The following is a 6,077-nucleotide window of genomic DNA, read 5'->3' as shown; positions in this document are numbered from 1 at the left end:
TGTGTGTATGTTCTGTCCCGGAACAATAAGCCTTTCCCGTGCTGTTAGTCATCACATGAGTTTATAAGGCGGAGCTTATGTTGCGCCTCGTCCCTCAGAGCTCACCACTGCCCTGCCTGATTGCTGCCTTAAGTCTGACCTGGGTTGGTTTTCTGGCTGTATACCTCCCCAAAAAGCAGAAGGAGCACAGCACGGCCTCACATCTCCAATGAAGCTTTTCAGACACGGCTTGTGTCTGAAAAAGCAAACGCGTTCAACAGCTACCTGTTGCATACTATTCATCATCATTGGTTTAAAGTCCGTTTTCCAGGCGCCGCTGGGTTGGACTGGGTTCTTGATATGGCTTTCTTCCACCGGGAACGGTCCATGGCCATCTCGTGGTTGATGCCGAGTGCCTTCATGTCGGCTGACACGGTCGTCTGCCAGGTCTTTTTAGGTCGGCCACTGGGTCTTGTTCTCTCTACGTTATACGACATAACTTTCTTCACCCAGTCGTTCTCGTCCTTCCTCACTACATGTCCGTACCATCGCAGTCTGCCTCTCCTCACCACATCCACTATGGCCTCCACTCCCATCTTCTTTCTCAGCTCTGCACTGGGTTTTTTCTCCCTCATTGACAGACCACACATCCATCTGATCATCCTCATTTCTGCTCTGTTTAGTTTTTCTTCATGTTCTGTTTTCAGGGCCCATGCCTCACTTCCGTACGTCATTCTACTTCTGACGCAGGCTGAGTACACTTGGCCTCTCATCTTCAGGGATGGGGCCTTAGATGTTAAGAAGGGCATTTGCTTAAAAAATGCAGAGGAACCCTGTAGGGTGGCAGCCTCCTTTTTGTGTGCCTGTGACAGCCCCACCAAAGGGGGCGCACAAGAGCACGTGGTGTGACATTCGTCGTCGTCTTCTTGTTCTACGCATACACCTTGTCAAGCTGACAAACGAAGGAGGACAGTCAGATACACGCTCCGGTACAGCTTGATAGCTTTTTGCACCAAAACGATTTGGCGTTTGTCTATCAAAGGTTTAATCGGGGTAAAGTCAAAGTCAGCTTTATTGTCAATTTCTCCACATGCCAAAGACACACAAAGAAACCGAAATTTCGTTCCCCCCTATCCCACGGTGACAAGACATGGCTCACAACAGACAAGTAAACAAGTATAACAAAAGCGTGCTGAATAAATAATGAATAAATAACACAACAATAAATAAATAAATAAGAGGAGCAGAAAAAAAAAAGAAGGAGCAAGTGCGCGTACAGCAGACATTCCCGAAAATAGCGCAACAGTGCCGCACGCTACGCAGAAGGGGGTAGCGAGTTCAGGGCCCTAACAGCCTGGAGAAAGAAGCTGTTGGCGAGTCTGGTGGTGCGGGAGCGCAGGCTCCTGTACCTCTTCCCAGAGGGCAGAAGGTCAAACAAAGAGTGAGCCGGGTGACTCACATCTCTGGCAATCGAGGTTGCCTTGCGGGCGAGATGGGAGGTGTAAATGTCCTTCAGGGAGGGGAGCGAAGCACCAATAATCTTACCAGCCGTATTCACTATGCGCTGCAGGCCCTTCAAGTTCTGTTCAGTGCAGTTACCACCCCAGACAGCGATGCAACTGGTGAGGACGCTCTCAATGGTGCCACGGTAGAATGTAGACAGGACTGCCTGAGGAGCACATGCACGCCTGAGCTTCCGCAGGAAGTACAGGCGGCGCTGAGCTTTCTTTGCCAGTGACGAGGTGTTTGCGGACCAGGAGAGGTCCTCACTGATGTGCACCCCCAGGAACTTGGTGCAGCTCACCCTCTCCACCACAGCACCGTCGATGATCAGCGGCAGGTGTGTTGTGTGACCCTTCCGGAAGTCAACAATGATTTCCTTGGTCTTATTGACGTTCACCAGGAGGTTGTTGTCCCTGCACCACATGGTCAGAAGGTCAACTTCCGACCTGTACCGAGTCTCGTCGCCCTTCGTGATGAGACCCACCAGAGTCGTGTCGTCAGCAAACTTCACTATGCGGTTGTCGCTGTAGGTCGCAGTGCAGTCATGCGTCAGCAGGGTGAAGAGCAATGGACTGAACTTGAACTTGAACTTGAACTGAGCACGCAGCCCTGGGGGGCCCCCGTGCTCAGCGTGATGCTGGCGGAGATTTTGTCGCCAACACGCACCACCTGAGGCCTCTGACAGAGGAAGTCCAGTAGCCAGTTGCAGGGGGAGGTACTGAGGCCCAGCTCGTCGAGTTTGCAGATGAGTCGCTGCGGCACAATGGTGTTGAAGGCAGAGCTGAAGTCTACAAACAGCAACCTCACATATGAGTCCTTTCCAATGTGTAAGAATACACATTGCTTGCTTTCATACCGGGATAAAATGCACATCAAACACATGACGCGCATTCGAACTTGTCCTGCTTTTTTTTCTTCAAATTCAGGTTTTCACCTCATTTTGGTATTTCCATCAACACAAAATTTTAGAAAGACTTTTTTGTTATGTTTATTTTTGCAGGAAAATATTAACATATCCCCTAGGATGTAAGAAGTAAATATGTTCAAATAATGAAATGAATCATAAATATAACTGTTTGTAAATGCTGCTGTGCATTGTTCGGTGCGTGAAAGCAGAAGAAAAAGGAATTAACGTAAAAAAACGTATCCCGCTGGCCACTAGGTAGCGCGAACCCACTTTTGAGGGTTGAAAAGACTTGAGATGCATTTTGCCTGGTTCGGCCGCTGATGCAGTTGCAGCCAGCAAGGGGATGGGAGTGCAGCAGACGCCAAAGGTTGCGTCTCCCCGACGATACCTGCCCCTAGCGACCATGGCTGTAGACTGTTACCATGCTTACCGTTCACTAGAGTAACAATCTGAAGCCACGGTCGCCACGGAGACAGTAGCAGAGGTGGCGCTGAACTGAGCTGGTCTGCATGGCAACTGTAGGCTGGCCGGCCTGCCGGCTCCGGGACTACTTGTTACAAAGATGAGTTTACCATTTCAAATATCCACATCTTAACACCATATATTGCCCACAAATCCCATCAAATATGTTCCACCTCGCCATGCTAGGCTAACAGAAGGATGTAAGCCGCTCCCAAAATGCGAAATGTTGTGGATGACGTGACGGAGGGCCAAATATGTCATGGCTGTTGTAACCTCGCAGGGGACCCCATTGCTTGACCGCAGTGTCAACAGAGGGTGGCAATATATTGAAAGGACAATGAGGAGTTGGAAGCCAGTCAAGTGGAGTTTTGCAAATGGATGGCGGCCCGTTCGATGCATTTGCTGGGCATCAGTAGCCATGACTGTAGACTGTTACTGTAGCGGGAGTTTGCATACACGCAGTAAGCAGTCTAAAGCCAAGGTGCTGATGCTCCGGCCATCTTAGCCAAAGTCCAAAGAGGAAAACTCAACCACATGACGCCATCGAGGACAAAAGCCATTTCTGCCTACAACTGGAGACTGGAAAACAAAACATACCAAGATAACTCATTAAGCACATTATTTCTCCCCTGAGATGTTGAATTGAAAGGGACCCGAAATGAAGATGCCTGAAGAGGTTCAGAGTCAGTTTGGATGGTGTTTTCACTTGATGGATGTGGAGGAATCTGCAGGCACAAGAGCATCAACGGAGAGATGATGCAACGTGTCACGATGGTACCTTTTCCACAAAAAAAAAAAAAAAAAACTCTTTAAATTGAGAACATTTGCTCTTAGATTTGCTCTGGATGAGAAAAAGTCATGTAATCGACATCACTGTTGTGGCTCGCTAAAGTGGTCTTTTTTTGGACAACGCTAATGCAAGTTTAGCATTACTTGATTTCTTTCAAAGAAAAAGAAAAAAATCTTGAAAAAGATGTCAATTTTTTCAATTACAATCCATTCCCAATTTTTTCAGATTTTACATATAAAATATTTAAAAGTACAAAGTTTTGAGCGGGCAATGACATTAAATCAAGATGAATCTCACCTTGTTATAATTTAAGTTTAATTCATGTATAGAATTTATTTCCGAACGTATTCTCGAGGGAACTTGTTGCTAATACTAATTGCAGTGCGTGAATCTCACCATGCGCGCTGTCCGTGGTTCTGAGCCGTGTGCATGTGTGTGCGCGTGTGTGTGCGTGCGCGCGCGTGTGTGAGAGAGAGAGAGAGAGAGAGAGAGAGAGAGAGAGACAGAGAGAGAGACAGAGAGAGAGAGAGAGAGAGAGAGACAGAGAGACAGAGAGAGAGAGAGACAGACAGACAGACAGACAGACAGACAGACAGACAGACAGACAGACAGACAGACAGAGAGAGAGAGAGAGAGAGAGAGAGAGAGAGAGAGCCGTCACGCGGGCCGTCAACCAATGGGCTTTGACCTGGCTCAGGCTCCTGACGTATCAGAGCGCGCCCGGCCGCTCGGTTTCCATGGCAGCAGCAACCGTTCGCGTTCCCGCGCAAACGAATTGTGAATGAGTGTCCATTCATCCCCCAACTTCTTGCACAAGTGAGCGTCCCCCCCCCCCCCATACCCGCTGCGCATTCCGCCCACGCGCACCGGAGGATCACACTGCGGTGTACGCGTGCGCGACGCCCACTTTTTCTTCGCCATGCTGTCGTTGCGCGCGCGCGCGCATGCGTGTAAGTAGGCTGTCATCTGCAACGTGCCCAAGAACGAAGCGCTGTCGACGTCACTGAACGACAACGTCACAGGGAGGAAACAACGGCTGGAAGTCCATATAAGGAAGAGGGGGCTCCCGGCCGCAAGGAAGCCATGAAAGTGACGCTCCAAATGACCGAAGTGGAAAAACACGCGCTGGGTGAAAAGAGCGCGCGCGCACACGCACGTGCATCCGTCTTGGAGTCAATACAATGTTATCAGCGGCATAATTCGAGTTGCTCGAGTGAGTCACGCTGCAGGAACTCTCACCTTCGTCTTCATCATCATCATGATCATCATCAAGAGCCACTCTACAAACCGCTCTGCACAAACCCAAGTTTTCCTCTCACCTGCCTCCGTGTGCCGCGCGTTTGACAGTCAACGACGGCCTCCTGCGTGCGTGCTAAGTGTCCAAGCGTGCACGTTTCTCTTCTTCTTCTTCTTTGGTTTCCCCCCCTTTTCTCTTGCGATCCGGTCGGTGTCCGTGGCCGGCGCTCGCTTCCCTCACAGAGCGGCTCTTCCATCCTCCGTGGGCCTTTTATAGAGATGCCCCAGTAACTCGTAAATGGGAGGGGGCCTGGTGTGTGTGTGTGTGTGTGTGTGTATGGGGGGGGCGCATTCATTCAAAGATTCACCTACACACATACGTGTGTGGGCACGTCACTGAGGCGCGTGTGTTGCTATTTATAAGGGGTGAGGGGATAGCAAACGGGAGCTTGGCTTCTTGCATGGAAAGCTCGTGCGCATCATCATATTCTTCTTCGACATCATTGTCGTTGCCGTGCTGTACCAAATAATTAAAGTTCATTTAATTGGCCCAAAAATGAATTGATGTACTTTTGTTTATCTATTTCTGCCAGTGAGCTATCGTAACGGGCAGAGCGATTTAAGGAGGAGTCCTGTAGAGGGCAGAAGCCGCGAAATTTTGTTTGAATGAAACGGAACAAAGAGAATTACACCTTGCGTCTGCCTCATGGCTTTGCTTACCTTAGCTTAGCTTAGCTTGATGCTAACAAGCGATGCAGACAAAATGCCGCCACTGCCGACTTTGTTTGTCTTCTATCGCCTCTTGGCGGCCAAGGCGCCCAAAGCAGAAGGAGCGTTGAATTGAAGCCAGAGCTCCCGAGAGCTCTATTTATTTATTTATGTATTTACTTTCCTTTGTTTTATATATAGATATATATATATGTGTGTATGGGGTTTTTTTTTGGGGGGGGGGGGGGGGGGGTTCAGTGGGCCAAAAGTGCCCTCCACCTGTCCCTCTTCCGAGCGGAACGACCCGGGCCCCAGCACCCCCGACCCTGTCGACAGCCGGTCCCGCGCTGGTGTTCACGCGGTTCCTGGTTTTGTCCACTTTTTCGGGGTTCATAAAGTTCTTTGCAAAAATTTAAAACAATTTTTCATGTCCTTTTTTTATTCTTCTTGTTTATCAGCAGCCGCCCACTTCCCCTGTTCCCCATGTTCTGA

The 6,077-nt window shown here is 49.4% G+C and overlaps 1 long non-coding RNA gene across 3 annotated transcripts; it reads right to left on the bottom strand.

Annotated features, from left to right (window-relative positions):
• Nucleotides 1–1,033: 1,033 nt before the first annotated feature.
• On the bottom strand, nucleotides 1,034–5,171 carry LOC148385924 (uncharacterized). Of its 3 annotated transcripts, none has more exons than XR_015862955.1 (3): nucleotides 4,961–5,138; nucleotides 1,967–3,629; nucleotides 1,034–1,895 (listed from the first exon to the last, which is right to left on the bottom strand). It is a non-coding gene; the product is annotated as an uncharacterized LOC148385924 (long non-coding RNA). The 3 variants fall into 3 exon arrangements; XR_015862954.1 differs by having other exon boundaries at nucleotides 1,967–3,576; XR_015862953.1 differs by having other exon boundaries at nucleotides 1,967–5,171.
• Nucleotides 5,172–6,077: the final 906 nt, after the last annotated feature.

The sequence above is a fragment of the Syngnathus floridae genome, chromosome 15 (assembly GCF_059516105.1).
Source record: "Syngnathus floridae isolate MCC-2025c chromosome 15, RoL_Sflo_1.0, whole genome shotgun sequence".
NCBI lineage: Eukaryota > Metazoa > Chordata > Actinopteri > Syngnathiformes > Syngnathidae > Syngnathus > Syngnathus floridae.
The sequence above is the reverse complement of the archived record's forward strand: the minus strand, read 5'-3'. Positions and strand labels throughout refer to the sequence as shown.